The sequence below is a fragment of the Triticum dicoccoides genome, chromosome 7B (genome assembly GCF_002162155.2).
Source record: "Triticum dicoccoides isolate Atlit2015 ecotype Zavitan chromosome 7B, WEW_v2.0, whole genome shotgun sequence".
NCBI lineage: Eukaryota > Viridiplantae > Streptophyta > Magnoliopsida > Poales > Poaceae > Triticum > Triticum dicoccoides.
Window position 1 is genome coordinate 742,548,863 of NC_041393.1, and position 15,974 is coordinate 742,564,836.

A 15,974-nucleotide genomic window follows, 5' to 3' on the forward strand; every position below is an offset into this window, starting at 1 on the left:
GGGAGGGTGCGGGGGGCCGGGTGCTCGTCGGCGGCGGTGGAGCGGGGGAGGGTTGCGGTGGGTCGGCGGCGGCGGTGGAGCTAGCGGGGGAGGGTGCGGGTGGGATCGAGATCGAGATCAAAAAGTGTCCATGAAATTTAAAAATATTCATGATATCAAAAAATGCCCATTAGTAGTTTAAACTAGTAATGGCGCACTTTGACACGGTGCGCCATTAGCAGTTTTGCAAAAAAAGTAAAAAATATATATATATATACTAATGGTGCACTGTTTATAAGGTGCGCCATTACTTATTAGAACTAGTAATGGCGCACTTTAAAATCATGCGCCATTAGTATGTATGGAAAAATGGAAAAAAAATTCAATACTAGTGGCGCACCGTGTGTCTGGTGCGCCATTAGTGTCTTCCACACTAATGACGCACCTCCAACCGGTGCGTCATTAGTATATAGTAGTGGCACACTGCTTACCTGGTGCGCCATTAGTATCAATCCTATCTATAGCCCTTTTCCTAGTAGTGCATGTGAGAAGAGAGGGAACGACTCCGCACTGTGGGGACGAATCTGACGGCTGCTGTCGACCCGATCAAACGGTCCAGGAGGGGACCAATTTGTGGTCATGGCCAGTCGGCCGGCGCCCAACAGTGCCCAAAAAACCGGTGGGATGAAAAAACCGGTGGAGAGATGTGCACGTGGGAGAAAGAAATGCAGGTTGGGCAAAGCATTCTACAGGAAAATGAACGCCATTTTTTTTCTAAGCAAATAAAACTCCTTTCTAAGCAAATTTGTCGCGTAGGAGTAGGACAAGGGGAATGCCAATTTTTTTATGAAAACGGGGAATTTAAGTGGCAGCATCGCCGCGCTCTGTTGCGAGAGCGATACTGATGTCGCTATGTTTTGCAACGAGGGAAATTGGAAAAGACAGCGAGATGGATCGCTGTTCATGCGGTCCGCAATGGGGAGATGGGTCGCTGTTCATACGGTCCCAAAATTAGTCCCAAAATGATATAAAATAGCACAAAAAGACATATAAAGTATCCAAGATTGATAATATAATAGCATGAAACAATTAAAAACTGTAGGAATGTTGGAGACATATCAGCACCCCAAGCTTAATTCCTGCTTGTCCTTGAGTAGGTAAATGAGAGTCGACGTGCGGCCTTCCTCTGGCTGGTGAGAGCAGTGAAGGAGGGAGAGTTGATGGTACTTGCTGCTTTGCGTACCGGATGCGAGTCGACGGGCGGCCTTCCTCCGGCGGGTGAGAGCAGTCCGCCACGATGGACATGGCGACGGGCGGGAGGAGACGGCGCCGCCACCGCCGTCGAGCGAAGAGGCAGGGGTTTCCTGCCTTAGCGAATGGGCCGTGGTCAAGTCCTTTTTACTTTACATATAAGATTTGTCTAAAGTGAAAATTCATCTACTTTGACCAAATTTATATGACAAAATATCAACTTCTATAATATTAAAGTTATACAATATGAAAATTAAGTTTATGGCGCATTTAATGATATTGATTTTGTATTGTGAATATTGATATTTTTTCTATAAAGCTGGTCAATAGACTACAACGAGAGCTACATCTGGCGAGGAGTCCAAAGCTACAACCAAATAGGTGAGGAGCTGCAACCTACGACGGCAGAAGCTGCACCCGACGAGAGATGGAGTTGCAAACCCAGGCTACATGGTGTTGGGACGGGTGGCCAATCATGCGACATGCGTGGTCGACAGGGCTTGGAACCAGCCGACCGCGATGGTGTGACCGTGACCGCCATGTGTTGGAACCAACCGACCACGATCTTATGACCATGGCTGCTGCATGCTGGAACCGGCGGGGCAGCACAACGTCGAGCCGCGAGCGACACACGAGGAGTGGCACGATGGCACTCGAGGCGGTGCTACTAGTGTAGAGATGGCAAGCATCGAGCGGAGTGTGCACGGGGTGTTGCCACCGCGGAGATGGTCAGAACAAGATTTCCTAGAACCATACGAACGACTCATGTGAGAAGAGAGGGAACGACTCCGCACTGTGGGGACGAATCTGACGGCTGTTGTCGACCCGATCAAACGGTCCAGGAGGGGACCAATTTGTGGTCATGGCCAGTCGGCCAGCGCCCAACAGTGCCCAAAAAACCGGTGGGATGAAAAAACCGGTGGAGAGATGTGCAGGTGGGAGAAAGAAATGCAGGTTGGGCAAAGCATTCTACAGAAAAATGAACGCCATTTTTTTTCTAAGCAAATAAAACTCCTTTCTAAAAAAAAAGATAACCATAGCTAGCCTCTGCATCATAGGATGCACACAAGCATATGAGACGCACCGTAGTAAAATAGAGATAGAGATAAGCATAATCCAATTTGTCGCGTAGGAGTAGGACAAGGGGAATGCCAATTTTTTTATGAAAACGGGGAATTTAAGTGGCAGCATCGCCCCGCTCTGTTGCGAGAGCGATACTGATGTCGCTATGTTTTGCAACGAGGGAAATTGGAAAAGACAGCGAGATGGATCGCTGTTCATGCGGTCTGCAATGGGGAGATGGATCGCTGTTCATACGGTCCGAGACGGAGAGATGGATCGCTGTTCATACGGTCCGTGATTCAAAGCCCATCATCTTCTCCATCCCGTGACCTAGATTTACTGCTAGGTACGTATCTCCAATCCTCTTCTTCCGACCTCAGTCTCCCACCCAACTCCCACTCCCAGGGTCAGCCGCCACCCCCTGCTCCCCTTGCCTCTCACCGCAGCAGAGTAGATCCGGGGGCCACACGCTGCGGGATGCTCGCCGGAGCGCTGGGAGGAGGCGACGCAGCGGAGCACCAGGGATGGATCATCTGCTTGCTTAGTTGAGGAGCGACTCGTTTAGTTCATCACATCTTTCCATTCCCTGATCCCGGCAGGCAGGAGACCCTCCCGCGCGTATTCCTCACCCCCATCTGGCAGCAAGCAATAATTTTAGGGTTTTTTTAAATGGAGGCATACCCCGGCCTCTGCATCATCATGATGCATGCGGCATTCTTATTAAAAACCCAGAAAGTATCGTCATGATTATCTTACAGCTCGCAAACGGAGCAAAACAAAATACATAAACTGGAAAAATACAAGCGGACAAAGACAACCGATACGGTAAAAATAAGGATAAGCTCTCTAGACTCATATCCTGTTATGCGAACGCCATCCGAACCGGTTGAATATAACCCGAGCCACCATCTCCCATTGGTTGCACCCAGTAACCAAATGCTCCCTGGAGTCCATAGGAGTGAGTAAGGACCGCGTACGGATCCAAGCTGTAGCTCTGAAGATAACCTGCAAAAAAGTTAAGTTGTGTTGTCTGTTAAAAATCATATCATTTCTGCAGTTCCATATAGCCCATAATAGCGCGCATATTTCAATCCGAATACGAGCTGCCGTGATCTGTTCAATCCCAGCTAACCACGTCCCAAACATAGACGCAATATCTACTGGAGCATTAATATTAAAGGCTATATGAATCGTTCTCCAAAGTAACTTGGCAAGTGGGCATTCAAGAAATAAATGTTGTATTGTCTCATCGTGAGCACAAAAACAACACCGCGAGTTGCCTACCCATCGCCTCTTAAGTAGGTTGTCCTTTATGAGAATTACTTGCTTGTGGACAAACCACATAAAAAATTTAATTCCCAAAGGAACTTTAACCTTCCATATATGTAATGACCTTGAGAGGGGGCCAGAATTAATCAAATCCGTACAAAAAAATTTCACAGTAAATATCCCATTTTTAGTTAGCTTCCATTGTGTTGAGTCTGGCATGTCGGAGAGTCGAACTTCAATCAATCTCCGAACCAAGTGCATCCAGGCTATCCACCTCTCACCCACTAACGTATGTCTGAATTAGATGTTCAAGGGGATAGTTTGAAGGACGATACCTACATAATCCTCCTTACGTTGCACAATATTGTAGAGGGTATATTGTAAGGCCAGAGGCGTCTCTCCTAGCCACGTATTCTCCCAAAATATTGTTGACATCCCGTTGCCAACCAAGAATTTGACCCTACAAAAGAACATGTCCTTCGCTCTCATAAGTCCCTTCTAGAACGGCAAATTAGTGGGTCTGATGGTAGCCTGGGCAAGCGTTTTCGTGTGCAAATACTTATTACGCTGGATTTGAGACCACATGCCCTCCGGCTTTGTCTCTAACATGTATAACCATTTGCTCGTAAGGCATTTATTCTTAATTTCTAAGTTCTCAATACCAAGCCCCCCTTGGTCTTTTGGTCGACACAGGATATCCCATCGCGCGAGACGGTATTTCCTCTTGGCCTCATCAGATTGCCAAAATAAACGAGATCTAAAGAAATCAAGTCGCTTTCGAACCCCTTTCGGAATTTCGACAAACAAAAGTAAAAACATTGGCATGCTAGTCAGTACTGAGTCAATCAAAACTAGCCGACCGCCATATGACATCAGCTTGCCCTTCCAGCAGCTGAGTTTTTTTTCAATTCGTTCTTCAATATATTTCCATTCTTTATTGGATAGCTTACGGTGATGAATCGGAATACCCAAATAACTGAATGGTAAAGAACCTAAATCGCATCCAAACAATTGTCTGTATGTATGTTCCTCGTCTTTGGCCTTCCCAAAGCAGAACAACTCGCTCTTATGAAAATTGATTTTTAAGCCAGACAATTGTTCGAATAGACACAAGATAAGTTTCATGTTACGTGCCTTAGCCATGTCATGTTCCATGAATAGAATAGTGTCATCGGCATATTGTAGAATGGACACCCCTCCATCAACTAGATGAGGAACTAGACCCTCTACATGGCCATGCTGCTTAGCCCTGCCAATAATGATGGCCAACATATCTGCCACAATATTGAACAAAAGAGGTGACATGGAATCCCCTTGTCTCAACCCTTTATGCGTCTGGAAGTAGTGACCGATGTCATCGTTCACCTTAATTCTGACACTACCCTTCTGGACTTGAGTATCCACTTGGTTCCTCCAGGTTTCACTAAAACCCTTCATACGCATTGCCTGTTGAAGAAAATGTCATTTTACTTTATCATAAGCCTTCTCGAAATCCACTTTGAAGATAACCCCGTCTAGTTTCTTCGAGTGAATCTCATGAAGTGTTTCATGCTAGACGACCACACCTTCTAGTATGTGTCGTCCCGGCATGAAAGTTGTTTGACAAGGTTGAACCACAGAGTGAGCAATTTGTGTCAATCTATTGGTCCCTACCTTTGTGAAAATTTTAAAACTCACATTTAGCAGGCAAATGGGTCGGAATTGTTCGATCCGAGCCGCCTCATTCTTCTTAGGTAACAACGTTATCGTACCAAAGTTGAGGTGAAACAACTCCAAATGGCCATCGAAAAAATCGTGAAACATATGCATAAGATCATCTTTAATGATATGTCAACATTTCTTATAGAATTCAGCTGGAAACCCATCTGGTCCCGGTGCTTTATTCGGCTTCATTTGGGTTATGGCCAGATGAACTTCTTTTTCAGTAAATGGTGCAGAGAGAACATCGTTCGCTGTTGCCTGTAATTGAGGTATATCATCAATCACAGACTCATCAAGAGACACCGCGGATGTATTCGGGGGTCCAAAAAGGTTTTTATAATAGTTGGAAATATACGCTTTCAGATTTTCATGGCCCACGATTGTTCCTTCGTCCTGTTTAAGCTGTATGATCTTCTTCTACCTATGTTTACCATTTGCAACCATATGGAAGAACTGTGTGTTGTCGTCCCCTTGGAAAACCTTAAGTGTTTTCGCACGCAACGCCCACTTAAGCTCCTCCTCTCTCAGGAGAGCCCGTAGGCCTTGCTCAGCCTCGGACTTGGTTTGATGCTCATTAACAGAAAGGAGAGTGGTTTCAGCCTTCACATCTAGTGCCTCAATAAGTTGAGTAAGACGCTCTTTTTCCTGCTTATAAATCTCACTCTCATTTCTGGCCCATCCTCTCAGAAATTGCCGTAGGTGTCTAATTTTATTCTGCCATCTAGATAATTTTGGTTTACTTTCGACGTAATTATTACTCTCTCCGATTCAAAATAAGTGTCGTGGTTTCGAAGTACTCAACTTGATTTACTACTTTACTTTCAGCGTAATCTGATTTACGCAGTTTTTCGCGGTGATTAGTACTTTACTGGAGTCAACTCGATTATTTGCAAACTAATGATTCGTGCGTGCTCTCATGTTTCAAGACAGACTAACTAAGTACTGTACATATAACTGGCCCGAGTGCCCAATTAATTAATGGATCTCCGAGGTGGTGTAACACAAATCGAGTTGGAGTACATGGTACACGATGAAGATGCAGAGCCCATTGCCCTGCCATTCCCACTTTTGGAGAAACTCACAGATTATTTTTCTGACGAGTTGATAATTGGAAGAGGTGGCTTTGCGGTGGTTTATAAGGTACGGTTAAAAGCTCTCGCGTGCCCTGCTGCCCGCACTCTGACTCCGATTAATCTGATCAAACTTTATATGAAATGAAAACTCTCGCGTGATCTCGCTGCTGCAGGCAGTGCTTGATAATGGCACCGTCGCTGTAAAGAGGCTGTTCAATACGCACATGCATGAGGAACAATTCCAGGGTGAGGTGGAATGTCTCATGAAGGTGAAGCACAAAAACATTGTACGGTTTCTGGGATATTGCGCCGACACACAAGGGAATATTTCGGACTACAAAGGGAAAATGGTTATGGCGGATGTACAGCAGCGGCTGCTCTGCTTTGAATATCTACCCAAAGGAAGTCTTGATGGTTATATAACAGGTAGGTTTATGTTTCCATTCTAATTTTCTTCACATGATATTTACTTGGTTGGTTCAAACTACTGGAATATATCTGTATATGACTTAAATAGTTTACACATGTAATATATTGTCTTGCATTCAAAAGTTAAGGAACTCAATTATGTCAAATATATACTGAACTAGATCCATTTTTTTCATCTATCCTGTGTAGATTCACCTGGAGAACTTAACTGGAGAAAGCGATACGATATGATAAAGGGGGTCTGTGAAGGGTTACATTATCTTCACCAGAATAATATTCTGCACTTGGATCTAACACCCGGAAATATATTACTGGATGAGGATATGATGCCGAAAATTACTGATTTCGGATTGTCAAGGTGTTTTGAGGAAGACCAAACAGGGGTCATTACTAAAAATGTGGCTGGAACGAGGTAAGCCTGCCAAAGCATATGGAAAGCTTAATTTTTTATATTATTTCCCGCAAAAAAAAGGAAAGCTTAATTTTTAACTTATTCAACTGCAGTGTAAATTTATATTGCACTTGCTCTGCATATTACTAATGGACCAGACTATATGTGTTTTCAGGGGATATTTGGCGCCGGAATGCTATAACAAGGAAATCATACTCACGCACAAGTTTGACTTATATAGTCTTGGTGCTATAATAATAGAGATATTGACCGGAAAGAAGGGGTGTCAAGTTACTATTGAGAATGTATGAACAATTTAGCCACCATTCCGAGTCAAATCTTACAAATAATGATCTTTGACATTAGCACTAAGTCTTTATTTTAAAAAGGCTGGTCCATTTTCATAACGTAATCATGGTTGCATTTCATAGGTACTTCAAGTGAAGATTGGGATGGAGTGCACAGAAGTCGATCCGGCAAAGAGACCAGCTAGTATGAAGCACATAATCGATTGGCTTGCTGAAATAGAATGTAGTACGCATGTAATCCCAGCTGGTGGGACAAGAGAGCTTCTTCTCGTTCACCCGTGCGTGCTTTGCTTCCCCTTTGAGCCCAACAAGGCTATCACGTGCCCGCTGCAGCTAACAAATAACACCGATAAGCATGTTGCATTTAGGCTTATGGATAATAGCATGGAGTCTTCCTTCCTAAGGCTGCCATTGTATGACGTTGTGCCACCTAACACACCTTATACTCTCATCGTGACAACACAAGAGAAAGAAGATCTACCACGAAAGTATATCATAGATGTGATCCTCCAAAGTGCTACATTAATATTGGGGGATGATGATCATATAAACACTTTTCGAAGCCAGCCAGACAAGTTTTTTCAAGGGACAGGGAATGATGTACAGGAGGTGAAACGGAAAGCACTTTATACCTTGACACACATCGCAACGTCATTCTCGAAGGTAAAATATGATGAGCAAGCTCGGTGACATGCACAACACAGTTAGTTGTCAGCTGTTTTATGTATGTTTTTGCGTACTCTTGTATTAACATTGAGATTCTAAAAGAGAAAAGACAGTTTAGTCTTTCCAGCAAGTATTTCCCCATGGAAATTGTTAGTTGATGCATTTCATCGTCGCATTAGCAATGATATGTCCATGAAATATACAAAGAAATGTTGCAAATTACATCTTGAGGGAACATTGCTGGACTTCAATCTTTCCATCAAGTAATTTGGTGGGAAAGCAAAAATGAGCGTCAGTCTCTGCCATTCTTTTTAGCACAATTAATATTTGTCGTTCTTTTTCAACTTCTTTAGTAATCTATATAATGGAAGATAGATAGATACAAGTTGGTCTCACTTAAATTTGAAGGTTGATATATTTACTTCACCTTTTGTGTTGTTTTCACATGTATTGCGTGGTGGTGGTTCTGGACCGTGCATGCACACATGGTCATATATTTCGCAGGCGATCTTGTCCACAGTCAAGGTATAAATTATATATCTTCTCTATCTGGCTTACGATGTCTGTGCAGTAATACTTCTAGGTCGTTCCCAGCCAGATATTAACCATAGCCTCTTTGACTCAGGTACGCGTCTACATAGATATGCATCTCTGTTGCTTGGACACAAACCAGGCCAAGCAGTGGTGAGTGCATTCTTTAGAAAATCCATATGCATGAACACACAAAAGTCAAGATGAAGTGTTTCTTCTTGATCTGTTTACATTCTTGAATATACATGTGGCACCTCCACCTCAATATGTGTGGCAAGATCTTTGGAAACAAATATGATTGATATTTAATCATGGAAGAGGAACCAATGACCTCCATTGATATTTGGCTCGGGAATGGGCCTTTGATCAGTCCATAGTTTCATTCCGCGTAGTTCCTCTCTTGTGACTGAACACATGAATGAGATTTGCTTTTGTACGTGTAAACAAGGGATATTGCACATATATGGTTGGTGGTTAATTTGATTTTTGCTTTTGGGCAGTATAATAATAGGAGATGAAACTGGACACGTTGGCTTTTGGGACTATCCGACACAGGCATGTACTAGTAGTGTTGTATTTTCTGATAAAGATTATTGATGCCTCTCAGGGGTATCCATGCTTTTGGTCACATTTGACTAACATATTAATTATTTCTTTATCACCGCAGAAAAAAGTGGATGCGCTTAAAGTCTCAGCGAGTCGTGGTATGATTTCTGATTTCTCTTACTACTTCTATTACTATTTTCAGCGAGCTGACTTTTCCAGGTACTGCAGTTACGTGCATTAGATTCATTGAGCGGAAGCAATGGATTGTTGCTGGGACAGAAGATGGGTATCTCCATGTGTACAGCTATGAAACAAGAATTCAGAAGATCACGAGTTTAAGAGTTGGTGGCATTGAGAATCTGGAGTCACGGGCTGCTCATACCCATCTGGCCATCCATCCAACCCAGCCGTATTTGTTGTCGGTGTATGGTTTTAAAGTGAAACTTTGGGACTGGGACGTGGGCTGGGAGTGCATACAAACATTTGAGAATGAAGAGCTTATGACAATACTTCGAGTCGCATTTAACCCAAATGACATATTTGCGACTGCTTCGATGGATTGCACAGTGGAGGTATGTCACCCCTCCCCCCTCCTCAGCCCTGGAAGACAAGTATTGCTGGTTGACCTTTGATTCTGATCTCCTATATAGGTTTGGAGTCTTGATTCTCCCGAATTTATATACACTCTAGTAGGGCATTCAAGCATAGTGAATTGCCTGGATTTCTTCACATGTGATGATCAGGAGTATTTGGTTACTGGCTCACATGATCAGACTGCAAAGGTCTGCTATTCTCATGCAATAACAAACTAATATAGGACGTGTACATATAGAATGTGATCATAATACATCCTTTGTTTTGTTGAAATCAGATATGGGATTTGCAGAAGAAGATGTGTGTACATACACTTGAGGCTTCCGTATCTCCAGTTATGTCTCTCTTGTACCAACCCGATCTTCAGATTCTAATTACAGGTTCAAAAGATGGCGCTGTTTATTTGTGGAGCACCACAAACTGCGGGTAATACAATATTCCACTGAATGTACTCAACCATACATGGATTTCCACTCTACTTGCTGACAAATGAAATTCCCATAGGAATGATTCATGTCCCCCGACTCTTAATAGAGTCATCAAGATTGGTTGTGTTGGAGCTGTCTACCATCTCACATGTGTGATGGGAGGGTATATTTTCATGCTTTTATTTTATTTCTAAGAGCATATATTCTTAGTTGTACAGCCATGCTTCGTATTTTGTCATGCCAGACTTGTAATGTTATATGGGTATATGTAGGCTTGTGATTGGAAAAGAAAATGCAGTGGCAATTATGGATATCGATGATGTGAATTATCAGGAGCAACCAACGGATAAAAGTGAGCAGCAATTAAGTGCATGTACGACACACCATGCCGGAGATAAATCTAAGGTGACTTCATTAATTTTGTTTAGACGGAAGTGTGTTAAACGAGGGCAGCATTCTTGTACCCGGGAGCACGAAACATTGAGCTTACGAAGTGTGATTGTTTTAACAACATGTTCATGTCTTGAACATGCGTGCAAATTTTTGTAGGGAAAAGACATGTGTTGTGTGTTGGGCAGAAAACTTAAAGTGCTAAAAGGTAGTCAAGACCTTTTAAAAATGTGTTAAGTTCTTTTTATTTTACTTTTGACCCGGGAGCATGTAAGGTCTGGAACAAAATTGAATTTCCATTAACTTAATGTTATCTTTTGTATTGTGTTTAAAATATGGGAAGTTGAGAGCTCGCATACCAGGTTGACTTTTCTAATTCAGTTGTAGTTAGTCCTTTCAAGTTTCAACAATGCATATAGATAACTCATATTAAAGACAAAATTCATGTTGACATAATAATCATCTTTTAATTAGTTCATGCCAGTGTGTGAAACCTTAGCTATCCAATGTTTCATCTATTTAGCAGGAAAAAGCAGGGTCCAACAGCAAGCTACTTGATGTCCACCCGCTGGAACTCCGCTTCTCCTATTGTCCCAATGAGCCTATCCCTTGCTCACTGCACCTAACAAACAACACGGATGAAAATGTGGCATTTAGACTTGTCGACAAGAGTGGCAAGTCCCCATGGTGCTTCTCAAAGTTGCCGCTGTACGGCATTGTCCCTCACGGATCCACTTACACTTTGACTGTGACAACGAAGGAGGAGATGAAGCTAAAGGAAGAGACAGACTTTGATCTCGTTATTCAGAGCAGTTTATTGGGAGATAAGTACATCGAGGTATTCAATGACCAATCTGAGTCCGAATCATTTTTCAAAGAACCAAACAGTTTGGGAATATGGTGCATGAAGTGACACTGAAAGCTGTTTATGTGCAGTACGGAGAGATCACATCTGAGGTGAGTTTGGTTTTGAACACTGATTTTGTTATTTGTGGACGAAAATTTGCAAGAAGCTAAAACTCTTGACGTCCAACAATTTCAGATTTTTTTATTCTATTTTGTTATTTTTGCTGGGTTTACTGTTCACGGAGGGTGTAGGTGCATCCGGGACTAGAAAATCCACTCTCTAACATAAAAGAGTTGGAAGGGTAAGCATTGCATTGATCATTTACACCTAGTACAACATGAGTGACTCACATAGTTGCCGACTATGTACAATAGAACGGCCACGCTGCCCAGTGTATAAACTATAAAGATTGTTCAGTAGTTATTCTACAGAATAGCTATACATATAATGTACACTAACTCGATCAGCACTTCTGTTTCTCCATCATCCAACTTAATTTCAGCTATTGTTTCTGAGTTTGACTTGTGTTTTGTTGGATCAGAATATATCTGTGAAGTATAATCCTGACTCTTTGTGGTCCCTGGATACACATCCAACAGAGCCATGGTGGGTGCATATATTTTCATTCTTTTGTTCAAGTGAATGTGTTGGATGTTATTATACCATACACTAAAATTTATGTTGTCACACAGGATTTTAACAGGTCATAATAGTGGATATGCTCGCATATGGAACAATGAGATGAAGGCAAGCTAATGCAATCTCTGCATATGTATAATTATGTTAATATTTCGTCTATATATACTACTGCTCAATGTATATATGTTGACAAGTGAAAATGTACGCATTGACCTATTCTGTTGAACTAACAAAGCCATTTTCTACGGCATGCAGTTCCTGATTAATTCGTTTAAAGTCTCGGATCAGGATGCAGGTATTCTTTCTGACTCATAACTAGGATTAATAGTTAAGCACAGCTTGCATAGTCATATAAATACACACTGCCATCGAGTACTAATTAAATTGACCACTCTCATTTCAGTAAGCTGCATCAAATTATTGCAAGAAAGCAGCTGATTGTAGCTATGACAGATCTTGCTCACCTCCATGTGTATGACTGTGCATGTGTAACAAAAATCAAGAAGATCAGTGTTGAACGTGGTGATTACGGGACCGGTTCACTACTAGCCGTTCATCCGGTCCTACCGTATGTGTTGGCATCATGTTTAGTGCTTGTGAACTGGGACCTGGGCTGGAAGACCACACGAATATTTGAGTCTGACGCTGTCACAGCAGAGACAGTTGCGTTTAACACAAGGGACGCCAACAGTTTTGCGAGTGGGTCTTATGATGGCGAAGTACAGGTTTTTTTTCCTTTTGTTAACTAACATTTTACATTATGAAGGTAATTGTACTACTAGACCTTGAGGCCTTGTATGTGCTTGTTGTTCAGGTTTGGAGGCTTGATTCCTCCGACCCTGAATATTCTTTGCTTGGACATTTGAAGAAGGTGACATGCCTTGATTTTGTCACACGTGGAGATCAACAGTATTTGATCAGTGGATCTTATGACTCCACTGTCAAGGTAGATTTGTCATTGTCATCAAATACCACATGAGCTGATTAATACAGTATGTGCATCGCATTAATGCTAGTAGTGCTGAAGTCCATACGCTATGTTTTTTTCCAAATCAGATATGGGACTTGCAGAAAAGGGAGTGCATTTGTACGCTGGAAGCTATGTCGCCAGTTCATTGTGTCCTTGCCCATCCAAACCTTCCAGTTATAATTACAGGAACAGAACATGGCATCATTCATCTGTGGAACTCTACTGATTTCAGGTAACTACCAGTATTACAACATTATGAACCCCACTCCATGTTGTTTCACATAAGGGATCAACTAATGATGTCATGGGTTGTGTTACTAAATTATAACATAGGTGCATGTACATTTTTTTAATTTGTAACTGATTGCTCCATATCCGTCAGGCTCAAGAGAACCATTAGCTTAGGTGGCGGTGGACCTGTTATCACTCTCGGATGTTTGATGGGTTCACCAAGGTACCTATCCTTGTTTTTGTTTCATTTCTAGACTGACTAAGAGGTACATTCATGTTTCATGCCGCAGATTTTAACATTCTTATCAAAAAAAATATTCCAATTGCCTATCATAGCAAACTTGAGATGAGTATGTTATGTCTGACAGGGTTGTGATTGGACAAGAGAACGCATTTTTTGCCATGGATATCCATGATGACTGGGGCGGCCAACCCCAGGGGAGAGATAATTTCATTGGTAAATTTCAATGTTTTTTTGTTTGATCCCGTGTGTTACTTCCTCAGATTGTTCATCCTAATTAACTATTGTTTGGTTCCTCTCTGGAGGAAGGGTTGCATGCCAAGAGACATAGACAATGGTGAGTCACACCGGCGGCTACCAGTGGTTAGAAATTGAGAATTCAAACAATGCAGCCGCGCCGGTTGGGAGACGGGCGGCCTTTCTTCAATTTGATCGATGTGAAGATGGAACTCGAGCTCTGGACACAACTACCTCTTGATTGCTCGAGTGTAAAATGTTTGCAACTTAATTGTTGTTTTGATAACTATTTGAGTACACCTACAGCTAAATCCTGGGTGGTTGTGCTTCAATAATTTACAGTGTATGTATTTCCATCAACGAATAATCATGGATATGACCAGAGCAAGTATGTTGAAGGGGTTCCGTTGTTGACACATAAGAGAAGCGATGTGGCGCTTTTGATCTTCTTGTCCTCGACTCAAGACACCATTTCCCATTTGAACTCCTGCATCCATGTAAATAAACTCGTTGTGTAGGAACTCTGTGTATATATAGAACCGAGCTTTCCTCTCACATCCTCGGTTGGGAATAGACGTGTCACACTTTGGTGATAGTTTTACCATCTACATTATGTTATCATGCTTATTGCAATGCTCTGTTTGTTATGAACTTATAATACCTCAAGAGCATGTTGGATAGCGGTCTTTGAGTGGAATATTAGTTGTAGATGTAGTTGAATTAATGGTCTACACATCACGGACGTAATGTCTATACAAGATTGTATTATGCATTTCATATAAAGACTTTTCGCATGCTTCATAATTATACTAGTGAAAATTTTATATTATAGGACTTGGCTTGTATATTCCAATGATAAGCTCTCTCAAATGCTCATCTTGATGAGCAAGCAAGTTGGATACTAGTTCACTTGGAGAGCTTTCAGACACGCATACCTCTAGTTCATTCGCTGCATGGCAATCCCTACTTCTTGCATCAATATCGACTATAAGGTCTCTCCATTGCCTAATGGTCACTTTTTAATTGGTGTGAGACTTTATTTTTTGTTTGACTTCTCAATTAAACCTCCATCATCATTCTCTTTTTTTCCATTTATTAGTGTGAAGATCAAAGTTTGTGTTTTAGGCACCGTGTGAAGTGCTAAGTAGTTGAAAAGGGAGAGTCATGTTATTGGTTACTTGACCAAAACTCTAAGTCGTGTTATGATAATTTTTTTGATATAATAAAACCTTGAGCATCTCTGGCCATGATACACTTGACACGTTTCTGAACCTTCTAGTGTTGGTGGTCATGACAAGAAAGCACTGATCCATGAAAAGCAAGAGTGATTTCACTTGCATATTTTAATGCAACTTGCTTATCATCAATTATAGATAATTGCCTTGAATTACTTTTGTCTTGAGTTCACAACATTTTACATCATTTGATCAATATTATGCTAGGTAACATTCAACATAAAAAATTATCTTTGTTTTGTCATCTAGCTACTCTAGGACGAGCAGAGATTAAGTTTGGGGATGCTGACATGTCACAAACATATCTATAGTTTTCGATTGTTTCATGCTATTATCATACCATTTTTAAATACTTTTTATAGTAATTTTTTTCTGGACTAATCTATTAATTAGGTGCCCAAAGCTAGTAGATGTTTTTTGCATGTTTTTTATTTTACAGAAAATTGATATCTCCGAATATTTTTCAGAAGGGGGAGGTTCCGGAAAGCACTCGGAGGTGCCGGGGGGCCACCGAGGGCCAACAGATGGCCAAGCCACACGGCTCAGGGATGGCCCGCATGGTGGGCCTCCCTGACATGAAACCAACACCAAAAGTTTTTATAGATACAGAAAACCCCAAAAAGAAACCTAGAACTTCCACGCTGCCGCAAGCCTCTGTTCCGAAGCAATCTCATCCGGAGCCCTGTTCCGGCACCCTGACGGAGGGCGAAATCATCACCGGAGGCCATCTTCATCATCCCGACGATCTACATGATGAGGAGAGAGTAGTTCATCATCGGGGCTAACGGTATGTACCAGTAGCTATGTGTTTGATCTCTCTCTCTCTCTCTCTCTCTCTCTCTCTCTCTCTCTCTCTTGTGTTCTTGATTTGGCATGATCTTGATGTACCACGAGATTTGTTAATATAGTCGGATCATATGGTGTTTTCCCCTCTGTATCTTGTTGTGATGAATTGA

General features: G+C 42.0%; 1 pseudogene; it reads left to right on the forward strand.

The window, feature by feature from the left end:
- Window positions 1-13,788, forward strand: part of LOC119339625 — a 64,100-nt pseudogene extending 50,312 nt beyond the window's left edge.
- The last annotated feature ends 2,186 nt before the right edge of the window (window positions 13,789-15,974 follow it).